This window comes from Sinocyclocheilus grahami, unplaced genomic scaffold (assembly GCF_001515645.1).
Source record: "Sinocyclocheilus grahami isolate Dianchi unplaced genomic scaffold, SAMN03320097.WGS_v1.1 scaffold32.1, whole genome shotgun sequence".
NCBI classification, from domain to species: Eukaryota; Metazoa; Chordata; class Actinopteri; order Cypriniformes; family Cyprinidae; genus Sinocyclocheilus; species Sinocyclocheilus grahami.
Genome location: NW_015505211.1, coordinates 854645 through 868695, shown reverse-complemented (window position 1 = coordinate 868695; position 14051 = coordinate 854645). Strand labels below are relative to the sequence as shown.

General features: G+C 35.6%; 2 long non-coding RNA genes across 3 annotated transcripts in view; one reads left to right on the top strand and one right to left on the bottom strand.

Moving 5' to 3' along the window:
- LOC107576713 (uncharacterized) overlaps positions 1 to 3416 on the top strand; it is a 12676-nt gene extending 9260 nt beyond the window's left edge. For both annotated transcript variants that reach the window (XR_001608106.1, XR_001608105.1), the window contains one exon: positions 3331 to 3416. This is a non-coding gene — a long non-coding RNA (uncharacterized lncRNA). The remainder of the gene's footprint in view (positions 1 to 3330) is intronic.
- The window catches only part of LOC107576724 (uncharacterized), a 25949-nt gene extending 21439 nt beyond the window's left edge, over positions 1 to 4510 (bottom strand). The window contains exons 1-2 of the long non-coding RNA XR_001608107.1: positions 4500 to 4510; positions 4298 to 4308 (exon numbers count right to left, since the gene is read on the bottom strand). This is a non-coding gene — a long non-coding RNA (uncharacterized lncRNA). The remainder of the gene's footprint in view (positions 1 to 4297; positions 4309 to 4499) is intronic.
- Between the last annotated feature and the right edge of the window lie 9541 nt (positions 4511 to 14051).

Below are 14051 nucleotides of genomic sequence, written 5' to 3'. Positions count from 1 at the left end.
ACACACACACACACACACACACACACACACACACACACACACACACACACACACACACACACACACACACACACACACACACACACACTCACTCACTCACTCACTCACTCACTCACTCACTCACTCACTCCTCACTCACTCACTCACTCACTCACTCACTCACACTCTCACTCTCTTACTTTCTCTCTCCTCTCTTTTCACAACCCATTTCTGTCAGAAAGTGCCCTGGTGTTCAGTCTCTCCACCGTGTGTGTGTGTGTGTGTGTTGAGTGTGCGAGCATGACTCCAGAGACATGCCACGAGTGTGTATCCAGAGAGTAATCAGGTAATTGATCATACAGACAGGTAATCATTCCTGTGCCAGACTCTCTGGCTGCGAGTGGTCGGGCAGCATTAGGGAAACATGTCCTCAAACACAGTACACAGAGAAAAACAGTCAGGCTTGCCGGCAGCAGCTAACGCTGAGAGAGAATTAGATCGAGGACACATTACAAATATAGAATCCCTAGAATGATTGGCAATGCCACAACAATTCTACGAATTCTACATGTGCAAGTTCCAGTCAAGCTAACAGTTCTTAATCATGAGAATGAATCATAAAGCTTCTTTGACACCTTTTCTGTGTAATGTGCTGAGCAGATGGCTGGTGAACCTAAAAAACAACTTCATTTGACTACGGTAATATTTGTTCCATGATATGTCATGCACTTCTTTAAAACATTTGCTCAGATGAACCAGAACAGAAGGCAAGGGTTTTATATGAGTAATTGCGGAAGAGATCTTTAGAGAGCTGCTTAGACCGAACAGTGATTTACATCGATCGATATTCCAGCAGAGGTTTATTTTAACAGCTGCATCAAACATTCCCATAGATGATAATGTTTTATGTTGTGGTATCTTGGCAGTCATTAAATATTAAGTTTTACTCGAGCAGGACAGGACTGTAATGGAAAATGATCTCACCAAACTTGAGTGACTGGTAAACCTGCTTTTACTTGTGAAGTGATACACAACACGCCCCAGTGACTAAGATATGCCAATATGAAATTTGTTTAAAACAAAAAAAAGAGAAATAATGGATGCTGCATTTTTGCAGAACCTGACATTTACCCAGGCCTATACTCTTCCTTTCCATCAGTTCTCCCAATAATAATAATAATAGTTGGATAACAATAACAGTTGTATAAAATTTTAGAGGTAGAGTGATGCCGAGGATCCAGGCAGCCGTGACGGAGCTATAGTGATGATTGCCCGAGAGATGTAGGTGGGGATCTGGAAGCCAGAGGCAGCGACTGAGGAAGGAGGCGGAGCCTGAGTGAGGGTGGAGCGGGCCATAGCCGAAGGGGTGGAGGGCCGGAGAGCAGCAGACCGGCTGCAAGTCCGCAGTGGAGGCATGACGAAGTCCGACCCAGGTGGAGCCGACTGACCAAGGGAGCCTGGCAAGGCCGAATGGCCGATGGCCAATGCCAGAATCGAGAGTGGGAGGAGCTCAGGTGCAGGTGTCAGGACAGCGGGATTAGGGAGATGGTCCTCACTGTAGAACACAAGATCCAGGGGGCGTGATTGGATCCAGGTCCAGCTCCACCCACCTTACATATACCTAAACCTACCCGTCTCCACCCCTGATCCCTAAACCCACTCATCTCTACCCCTAAACCTACCCATCTACCCATCCTACCATGCCCCCTGGATCTTGTGTTTTGCAGTGAGGGCCTACTGGGATTAGGTGGAGCAGAGCCATCTGAGGCCAGAGGCGGAGCCACAGGCTCCTCAGGTCCAAGAGACGAAGACTCCCAACAGGCCCGAGATGGAGCCCCACCACTGAGAGGAGGTGGCGTAGAGGGACTGACGGGGGATGAAGATGACTGGACAGTAGGAGTGACTAAGGACTCAGGAGAATGAAAAATTGCACGAAATCCAATCAAAAATATGAAGTCTCTTAAAGCAATTTGGAGAGGAGGCAGGAGAGGGAGGCTGGGCGGGACCAGCGAGTCAGATGAACATAACTAGGCAGACTCAGGGGAAGGAAAGTCTCTCCAAACTGAAAAACAGTGTCCAAGTCCAGTAAACACTCACTCTCAGTGGCGGGAGGGTGGGCGTCACTTGCTTCCATTCCCTCGTACTCCACGAGAATTCCCTCTGGCCAGACGCGTCAGTCGGTTCAGGCTACAGGGTGATGACAGGCTCAGTCGCTTCTTCTCGCGATGGCTCTTCAGTCGCGGTGGGCTCTGGCTCTCCATGATCCATTGACCAAAACAAACAAAAAACACTGACAAACCAAAAAAATTAAATGAGATAAAGGCACTTATTTTCTTTTTGGGTCCGGTCTTCTGTGACAGCTACGCTGCTAACAATAAACACAGGAAGAAGAAGAAGGTTTATAAAGTCTTTAATCCAACACACTGGTAATCCAACACAGAGGTAGCATTATCATAGACGTAGACGAGACCGGACAAACTAGTGCTGCATTCAAGCCATGTCATAATTATTGTGATTTCGAGATGACAACACCTGCCGTTCTACTTGGAGTTGTTCACACCCTTGGACTCAGAACTCGCACTATCAATGCCTAAACATAGCTGAGGTGGTCAGATGGTACAAGCTGTAGCTCTCAGAAAACTCCCAGTTCACAAGTTTATTCCTAGCTACTAGTTGCCACTTTTTTGCACTCATCTTCACAGTACAACACAATGTTTGTTAAAGACACAGATTCGTTTTTTTTATTTATGGATGTTTGTATATCCAAGGACTATTTTTCTGTGGTATTTTTTTGTTGTTCTGTTGTTGTTTTTCATCTTATGAGAGTTTTCCTCATTCAGTCTCTCTCTCTTGTGGCACAGATTCCCACTGGGAGCATGTTCTTACAATATTTGACTGCAGGATAAGATCACTGTCTGCCAGACGGAATTGCCAAGTCTAGCATGAAACCAGGGCTATGGACTAATCACGAAGTTGAAAAGCAACAAAAGAAAATATAGAAAGAAAGCAGCGCCGTCAAATTAATTTAGCCCCAGCATGCCGCCACTGCACACGGGAGAGAGTAAGAATTTAGGGTTCGATAGGAGGAGAAATATGGGTGAGAGAAAGAAAAGGAGGGAGAGGGTGAGAGAATGGAAGATACTGAAAAGGAGGCAGAGAGAGATAGAGAGAGTTGCTTTGTGTCTGTTCAGCCTGAGACGGGGGGAGAGGACACCGGGGGGTCGTGTTTGTGTGTCATGAGAACCCTGCAGACGCTGCCCACTGGGGGTCTGAAACAAAGTTGAAAGGAGTGATTCCCTGTGTGTTCAGAGAAATAGCACACTCTTCATTAATTATGTATTTCTCCTATAGAAAGCCTGGCAAACTCACTCAGACACCCAGCACTAAGCCGGCTTCCTGTAGCCATAAAGGAAAAGCAGGAAGAGAAAAGAGGATCACAACAGCAGAATCGGAATGTGGAGAAAGTGACTTTTGTAACATTTTAAACTCGTGGAAAATAACAGGTCATTGCATTACAATACAATTTGCCATGCTTTCACAGTCAATTTATTGCAAATAAATGACGGCTGTAAATGGTGAAATCCATTTATTAATTCAATTTAACAATAAAAACAATATTTTTTTGTGTTTTAGAAATAAAATGTAATAAATAATTACAATTATTTTTACTTTCCATATTAAGGTCATTTGGGAGATAGTAGTAGTAGTAGTAGTAGTAGTAGTATTGTATTATATAGTATTGTTATTATAAAATTTATTTTATTATTACATTGTATATAATTTATTGCAATTAAATGACACATATATTGTGAAACCCATTTCCTTCTCAAAGTAAAAAATAAAAAGGTAATTGTGACTTTATTTCTCACAGTGTGACAATTTCACAACTTAATTTAATTTAATTATTTTATTTTTAGACAGAAAATTACCTAGCCTGCACTGATTTCTTCCAATAATAATAATAATACAGGAAATAACAGAAAACCCTGATGTACATCATTTACAATGAAACAAAAAACATCAGAAATGACCATCAGATAAACAGAGAATTCTTGGAATGTCAACTTAAGTTTATTCACAGTAAATTATAAGATTTGATCATTTTTTTTACTTCCAAAATTTTATATTTAACACCGTTTTACTGTCAAATTACACTCTTTAAAAAAAACAAAAAAAAACATTTTTTTCCACAAGATAAATTTACAAGAAATTACTTTTTTCAGTTTTTCTACTTAAAAATGTCATGTTTAATTCAGTGTATTCCTCGCTGTTTCTTTGTAAATAATTGTGAAATTTACTATCAATTTCTGAGTGAAACAAAAATGGTTTCTACACCAATTTTTTTCAGTGTACATGAAATGTCCCATTAAATCTAGAAACTTACCTTTAATTTAAAATATTTATTTTACAATTGAAATTACAATGATTTTTTTTTTGCTGGATGTTGGGGATTTCTCGTTGTATTGGCTGTGTAAATTCCTACATAATCATTCAGCAAGTCTCATGTTGAAACACTGTACAACTGTGGTCAGATGGCCAACCTGTGGCCATGTCCTCTGTGGCAGCATCCGAGCGCGTGGATCCCGGTTACCCCCTCCTCCTCGCAGGCCTGCCTCTCTCACGCCTGTCCTTGAGGATAACCTGGCAAGGACACGGTTACCCAGACACAAGGTGGAAACTGCAGTGTGTGCACGCTTTGATTTAAGAGAGGACCGTGGTTTTCATTTGTCATTGATTCTGTCCTTTGAGACGAGCGGAGGAAAAGAAGGGCCAAATTGTGTGGGTGGCTGATTTCTCAGTGTCTTGTTGGTTGTGGATGTCTCAGCATGTTTGGACTTCTGCAGGCTTGTTGAGGTGATGCACACAAGGTTATTTCTGGATTCCACAGAATGCTTGATGCGTATCTGTTCCCAAGTCCCCCGAGAGACAGTTGTCAAAAAATATTCTAAATTTGAGGTGCTATTTTAATCTTTTTTATTTGACATCTTTCAGTGATTTTACTTTATATTATATCTGTAATGTGCACAGCAGATTTGACTGAATGTCAAAAGGATTTAATCTTAGGGGACAAAGTTGAAAGGAGTGATTCCCTGTGTGTTCAGAGAAATAGCACACTCTTCATTAATTATGTATTTCTCCTATAGAAAGCCTGGCAAACTCACTCAGACACCCAGCACTAAGCCGGCTTCCTGTAGCCATAAAGGAAAAGCAGGAAGAGAAAAGAGGATCACAACAGCAGAATCGGAATGTGGAGAAAGTGACTTTTGTAACATTTTAAACTCGTGGAAAATAACAGGTCATTGCATTACAATACAATTTGCCATGCTTTCACAGTCAATTTATTGCAAATAAATGACGGCTGTAAATGGTGAAATCCATTTATTAATTCAATTTAACAATAAAAACAATATTTTTTTGTGTTTTAGAAATAAAATGTAATAAATAATTACAATTATTTTTACTTTCCATATTAAGGTCATTTGGGAGATAGTAGTAGTAGTAGTAGTAGTAGTATTGTATTATATAGTATTGTTATTATAAAATTTATTTTATTATTACATTGTATATAATTTATTGCAATTAAATGACACATATATTGTGAAACCCATTTCCTTCTCAAAGTAAAAAATAAAAAGGTAATTGTGACTTTATTTCTCACAGTGTGACAATTTCACAACTTAATTTAATTTAATTATTTTATTTTTAGACAGAAAATTACCTAGCCTGCACTGATTTCTTCCAATAATAATAATAATAATAATAATAAAGTTGTTTAAGATTTTATCATTTAAGATTTTATAATACAATATTGTAAATATTATTACTAAAACTGTATTTTATTACTACATTTATTTTGCTATATGTTTCATAAATAACTTAGTTTAATCATTTAATTTTTAATATTTAATATTTAAACTGATCGTTAAAAGTGCAGTCATTTTATTTCAATAATAAATAACTTTTTTATTTTTAGGCACAGAAAATGACCTCACCTGAGTTAATTTCACAAGAAAAATACACTGTTTTATTGTAAGAAATTATTGTGAAATCTGAATTTTTACAGTATAATGATAAGGTAACAAATGTTCTATCCGCAAGAAGAAGAAAAAAAAAACTAAACAAACCAATAATCAGGTTCTCTTGACAGATGAGTTGTGCAATGTAGATCCACCATGCAAAAGACATTTAAAACCTCTGTGCACCAGCTAGCTGGAAAACAAAATGCTGGGAAGATGAATTGTGCCCACAGAGGACGTATTTCACCATATCCCTAAAGCCATTTGCTTAGAGGTTATTAGAGTTTAGCCTTTTCAAGGAAACCTGAGTGTGATTGTGCAGCCCATAGCTGAAATATGGGTTGACTGCTGTTCCCGTATCTCTGAGCTGCTCTTCATGCTGGAATGCGAGTGTCCCTCGAGCAAAAGTAATTGTTATGTAATCAGTCTGTGCGATAGAAATCACCAGAGCCACATTAATGGTTTGAACATGATCTGGAGATCCTGGCAGTGGACCTGTGTTCAAGAGACAGACTGAACACTTCAATTGTTCATCAAAACTCTTGCAGACTGTTGGTGGTTCAAATCACACACACACTGATGTTTTTGCTTGAGGGCTCTCAAACTTTCACAGAGCTGGAGTTTATGAGTTGTAAGTTTTCTGTGGAAATGCATTTGAAGTAACTGTCAAAACATAATAAACATCCTGATGATGCAAATGGGAGTGACAGTTTTATATAAAAAATAAAATCTAAATAATAGGAAGAAATGCTGAAATGAGAGATGTTTTTGCTTACCCGCTTAGACAACAACAACAATAATAAAAATGAGTATTTATGTATAATTGATATTTATAAATAATTAGTTATTGACATTATTATTATATTACTGTTTTTATTATTACTACTAGTATTAGTAATATAATAATAATGGATGTTGTTATTGTTGTTTTTGTAATAGTATAAAAAATAATAGTAATACAAATAATAGTTATCATTATTCTAAATATTAATTTTATTAATAATTATTATAGAAATATTTTTCTTATTTTTATTGGGTTAATAATTCTTATAAATATTTATATTATTATTAATATAGTTTATATTTAGAACAAGAATAATATAAATACAAATAATAGTTATTATTCTAAATGAATAAAAAATGAAATTCTTAAATTTTATTAATAATAGATTAATTATTGTAAATTATTGTTAGTAGTAGTATTATCGATTTTTTTTCCTTTTGGTCTTGTTAAGCTATAATGCAAGTATAAATAAAATGTACATGATAGTTATTTTTAATGTAAGCAGGTAAAGTCCATAAATTATGAATTATTATTAGTTGTATTATTAGTATAGATTTTTCTTGTTAGTCTTGTTTAGTTATAATGCAAATATAAATACAATTATTATGATCATTGCTTTTATTATGTAAGCAGGTAAAGTCCATAAAATAACTAGAATCAGACAGTAAAATATCATGTAATATCATAAAGATAAACTTGGATAAGACAGACACACACACTTATATCACCATATATCTATGAAGTAAGCATGAATTAGTATCAAAGGTGACTTTACTCATGCAGTTATTAAAGCAGCTTACAGTACAGGGCTCTGCTGCAGCACTGATATGAGCATGCATTATTCATAAGCACTGAGCAAGTGTGTAAATTGTTTTGCCAGGGTGCATGTAGAAACAGTTTATGGTATATCTCTCCATGCCTAATGCTATAATACCCATATTGATTCCAACCGTTTTCAATTTTACACACACGTGCGCACACACAGTGCCAGATTGCACATCCTTGCCATATCCTCCACAGAGCATATTACTATTTATCATCAGTGTTTATCGCACACTTGTCACACTTTATAGCTCTTTGTGTTAACACCCATTATATTGTGCCTTTTGCTATTGCGGTTTCACTCTTTCCTGCGGCCTGGTGCACAAGAAGCGTTTCACTGATTATGTGTGTGTCCACTGGCCTTTCTGATAAGAGACAGTCTGTCACACGCAAGACATCACCTGCCTCAGTTACAACTCCATAAATACTGTCAAATAAATACTCCAAATGTAATGTAACAATCTCTTTTACATTAACTTACATTTCTACAGCAATTTAAAGTGGGACACTGTAAAAAAAAAAGAGTGTCGAATTTACAGTTTCTTGAATTAACACATTCAATTAAACATTAAAATGTAAATAGTATTTTCTTGTAAAATGTACTCCAAATATTCCTTGTTTTATCCAAAAAATGTTGTTGTTGTTGTTTTGTTTTTTGAAGTGCAGGTGGATCAGAAGTAGCTTTTCTACAAGCTGAGGTAAATACTAATATATAAAAGGTGTACAATGTCATACACACAAATACAAGTCGTGCTAACACACGACACTAAAAGAATCTAATAAACATTCATTTAACAACAGGAAATAACAGAAAACCCTGATGTACATCATTTACAATGAAACAAAAAACATCAGAAATGACCATCAGATAAACAGAGAATTCTTGGAATGTCAACTTAAGTTTATTCACAGTAAATTATAAGATTTGATCATTTTTTTTACTTCCAAAATTTTATATTTAACACCGTTTTACTGTCAAATTACACTCTTTAAAAAAAACAAAAAAAAACATTTTTTTCCACAAGATAAATTTACAAGAAATTACTTTTTTCAGTTTTTCTACTTAAAAATGTCATGTTTAATTCAGTGTATTCCTCGCTGTTTCTTTGTAAATAATTGTGAAATTTACTAGCAATTTCTGAGTGAAACAAAAATGGTTTCTACACCAATTTTTTTCAGTGTACATGAAATGTCCCATTAAATCTAGAAACTTACCTTTAATTTAAAATATTTATTTTACAATTGAAATTACAATGATTTTTTTTTTGCTGGATGTTGGGGATTTCTCGTTGTATTGGCTGTGTAAATTCCTACATAATCATTCAGCAAGTCTCATGTTGAAACACTGTACAACTGTGGTCAGATGGCCAACCTGTGGCCATGTCCTCTGTGGCAGCATCCGAGCGCGTGGATCCCGGTTACCCCCTCCTCCTCGCAGGCCTGCCTCTCTCACGCCTGTCCTTGAGGATAACCTGGCAAGGACACGGTTACCCAGACACAAGGTGGAAACTGCAGTGTGTGCACGCTTTGATTTAAGAGAGGACCGTGGTTTTCATTTGTCATTGATTCTTTCCTTTGAGACGAGCGGAGGAAAAGAAGGGCCAAATTGTGTGGGTGGCTGATTTCTCAGTGTCTTGTTGGTTGTGGATGTCTCAGCATGTTTGGACTTCTGCAGGCTTGTTGAGGTGATGCACACAAGGTTATTTCTGGATTCCACAGAATGCTTGATGCGTATCTGTTCCCAAGTCCCCCGAGAGACAGTTGTCAAAAAATATTCTAAATTTGAGGTGCTATTTTAATCTTTTTTATTTGACATCTTTCAGTGATTTTACTTTATATTATATCTGTAATGTGCACAGCAGATTTGACTGAATGTCAAAAGGATTTAATCTTAGGGGCTCTGTCCCCTACCTGAGCATGTGCTGATGGAGCTCAGAGGAATATGTCTTGGCTTCCGTGTAAAAGGTGACAACTTTTTTTTTAAATACATATTTCACACATAACATGTGTTTGTTAGTATATCATTCAAAAGTATAATTAAAAAGTTTGGGGTTAATGTTTCTAAAAGAAGTCTCTTATGCTCACCAAGTCCTTTATTTTTGATAATACAGTAAAACAGTAATATTGTGAAATATTATGGCAATTTAAAATAACTAATTTCTATTTGAATATATTTTAAAAGTGTATTTTATTCGACAAAGCTGCCATTTTCAGAAGTCATTCCTCCAGTCTTCAGTGTCACATGATCCTTCAGAAATAATAAAAAATTTTTTTTTATGGAAATTGCAATATTTCAAGCTTCTTTGATGAACTGTAAGAACAGCATTTGTTTGAAATAGAGATCTTAATATAAAAGCCTTTACTGTCACTTTAAACAATTTAATGCATTCTTGTTAAATAAAACTATTATTTTCTTTAAATAAAATCTTAAGGCCCCCAAGCTTTTGAATGTACCTTTAATTTAATTTAATTTAATTTAATTTAATTTAATTTAATTTAATTTAATTTAATTTAATTTCATTTTTTTTACTTCCAAAATTTTATATTTAACACCGTTTTACTGTCAAATTACACTCTTTAAAAAAACATTTTTTTCCACAAGATAAATTTACAAGAAATTACTTTTTTCAGTTTTTCTACTTAAAAATGTCATGTTTAATTCAGTGTATTCCTCGCTGTTTCTTTGTAAATAATTGTGAAATTTACTAGCAATTTCTGAGTGAAACAAAAATGGTTTCTACACCAATTTTTTTCAGTGTACATGAAATGTCCCATTAAATCTAGAAACTTACCTTTAATTTAAAATATTTATTTTACAATTGAAATTACAATGATTTTTTTTTTGCTGGATGTTGGGGATTTCTCGTTGTATTGGCTGTGTAAATTCCTACATAACCATTCAGCAAGTCTCATGTTGAAACACTGTACGACTGTGGTCAGATGGCCAACCTGTGGCCATGTCCTCTGTGGCAGCATCCGAGCGCGTGGATCCCGGTTACCCCCTCCTCCTCGCAGGCCTGCCTCTCTCACGCCTGTCCTTGAGGATAACCTGGCAAGGACACGGTTACCCAGACACAAGGTGGAAACTGCAGTGTGTGCACGCTTTGATTTAAGAGAGGACCGTGGTTTTCATTTGTCATTGATTCTTTCCTTTGAGACGAGCGGAGGAAAAGAAGGGCCAAATTGTGTGGGTGGCTGATTTCTCAGTGTCTTGTTGGTTGTGGATGTCTCAGCATGTTTGGACTTCTGCAGGCTTGTTGAGGTGATGCACACAAGGTTATTTCTGGATTCCACAGAATGCTTGATGCGTATCTGTTCCCAAGTCCCCCGAGAGACAGTTGTCAAAAAATATTCTAAATTTGAGGTGCTATTTTAATCTTTTTTATTTGACATCTTTCAGTGATTTTACTTTATATTATATCTGTAATGTGCACAGCAGATTTGACTGAATGTCAAAAGGATTTAATCTTAGGGGCTCTGTCCCCTACCTGAGCATGTGCTGATGGAGCTCAGAGGAATATGTCTTGGCTTCCGTGTAAAAGGTGACAACTTTTTTTTTAAATACATATTTCACACATAACATGTGTTTGTTAGTATATCATTCAAAAGTATAATTAAAAAGTTTGGGGTTAATGTTTCTAAAAGAAGTCTCTTATGCTCACCAAGTCCTTTATTTTTGATAATACAGTAAAACAGTAATATTGTGAAATATTATGGCAATTTAAAATAACTAATTTCTATTTGAATATATTTTAAAAGTGTATTTTATTCGACAAAGCTGCCATTTTCAGAAGTCATTCCTCCAGTCTTCAGTGTCACATGATCCTTCAGAAATAATAAAAAAAAAATTTTTATGGAAATTGCAATATTTCAAGCTTCTTTGATGAACTGTAAGAACAGCATTTGTTTGAAATAGAGATCTTAATATAAAAGCCTTTACTGTCACTTTAAACAATTTAATGCATTCTTGTTAAATAAAACTATTATTTTCTTTAAATAAAATCTTAGTACCTTTAATTTAATTTAATTTAATTTAATTTAATTTAATTTAATTTAATTTAATTTAATTTAATTTAATTTAATCTTATCTTAAAAAATAACTTTTTGAAATTTTTTTGACAACTTTTTATGGCTCTTTATACATGAATATGTAATTGTCTGTATATTATATCTTTTCTTAAAGTGGATTAGTACAATGAAAAACTGGTGTATAAAAAATGTTCACTCAGAAATTGCTAGTAAATTTCACAATTAATTACAGAAAAGGCAAGCAACATTGAATTAAATGTGAAATCTTGAAGTAGAAAGATAGTATTGTCTTGTAATTATCAAATAATCTTTGTTTTATTAACAACGTCAGTGAATTTACAGTGAATATTTGGGGGGTGGGTGATGGACCAGAGCTTGAGAAAACATTCCCAGTTGTTTCCCCCTTATAATGCAATCAATTAACTTAATTAAGCGATACTACTAGCTTTGGAGTCAATTCAAGCAATTCATGTTGAATGTTGTACAAACATTCAACTGTTTGTACTTTGACTTCAAAAAAATGTGTTTTTGTGCCCATATTGTGTCAGATCTAAGTGTTGATGTGTTTATTGGTAGGAACTGCAGAGGAATGACAGAGTGAGCTGCCACAGAGGAATCTGCAGAGGTCAACGTCTGTCTGCGATCCAGGGGCTGTTTCTGCTGACTCCTGCTTTTCAATGCTGCTACTTACAGGCTCCTCAGATGGCAGAAAACACAGCTGAAAGGGAGGGGAGAGGCTCCTTTCATTAACTCTCTATTCATATTGAATTTATTAATCTCATGCTGTTTCTGCAGCTTAACTAAAAGAAGCCGTGATACCGCCGCTTTTCATCCATCTGCTCGTGGAGAGAGGGGAAGGGAGCAGGTACGAGAGGGAGAGAGAGATGAACAGAGTGACATGATTTCTACTCCTGTATTTACACACATTATCCTTTTGAACCTCTGAATCCCTCCTTGACTCTACTTTTGCTGAAAGGAGCAGGAAGGATATCACCACTTAGCCTGTGTAAACTGTGTAAACAGATCTGCTGTTGAACTGTGGCACTGAAACTCCTATTGACACACATTCCACTGACCACTGATGAGTCTCGGGTCTGCAAGCAGCATGTCTCATGTGCCCTGCATGTGTGACAACGTGTGAAAGTGTGTGTCTGTGTGTGTGTGTGTGTGTGGCTATCAGACAAACTTTAAAAGGAACCTGTTAAGGAAGTGGAGAATCAGCTTTGCAGGTAGGACAGTCTAGGGATAAAATGCATCAATCTAATTATTGATTGACTGATAAAAAAAAATTAACACAAAAATAATCAAAACATTTTTCATAATTAGAGATAAAGAACAAAAGAAATATGTGAGACATGTTCAAGGAGATGCACAAGTCCCTCAGTAACTACTGTGCAGTTACTTTGACATTAATTACATTTGAAATCTTTCAGAATTTATCACAATTTCTTAAAAATGGCAATAAATATTAACATGAACATTAAAAAATATAAAAAAAATAAACATTTAAAATTGTATGTGTCAATTTTTAAATAATCGTATGTTACAAAAAATGTATGTAATGGACGAACAATGGGAATATGTGAGCGTGTGAGGGAGAGATGTTGCTGCCATTCTTTGACAGATCTACTGTAGGCATGACCTTGTAAATCAGTGCAGCCATCAATCCACTTAATTCTCTTTGGGTCCATCCTTCCCCTTCACATCAAAAGCCTTCATAATTTTACCACTGACAAATATGCATTATCTAAAGTAAAAGTGTTTAATTTAGTGGGCATATTATTTCAATATTTGTACAAATCTATAGACCTAAACTAATTTATTGTGAAGCACCAATGTGGCTAATAGGTTTGTCTGCTCGTCAATGAAGTTTTCATTTTCTAAATGCACTTCAGGCAGACAAACACCACTATACCATTAGAAAAGCAGCGAATGAAGCTGGCATCTGATTATTACGTCCATGGGAATTCATCTCACTTAAACTCTTGAGTGAAAGTAATCTCATTCAGCCAGCTGCGTGTCTAACTACGCCTAACACTCCACTGTATATTATATATTTTCTTGAAAAAAAAATGTGCCTCTTGCCGTGGAAAAACAAAAACATGTTCAAGGAGATGCGTAACTGTATTATGCTGTTACTTCAACCTATTATGTTTGACCATTTCCATGTCTGACTGAAATTATTTAAAAGTTTCTATTAAATGAGTTTCTTATTGATGATTTTCACAAAGAGTTATTAAATACAAGTCAAGACTGTTTTGATTTAATGTGAACATTGCTGGTGTAAATAGTCACATGAACAGATATGGGGTACTTTTAATATTTAAAATATATATTTAAATATACAATTTGCAATATTTTGACATCTAAAATTAATGCAGTATTACCACTGATCTAAATATGTAAATCATTGTAAATCC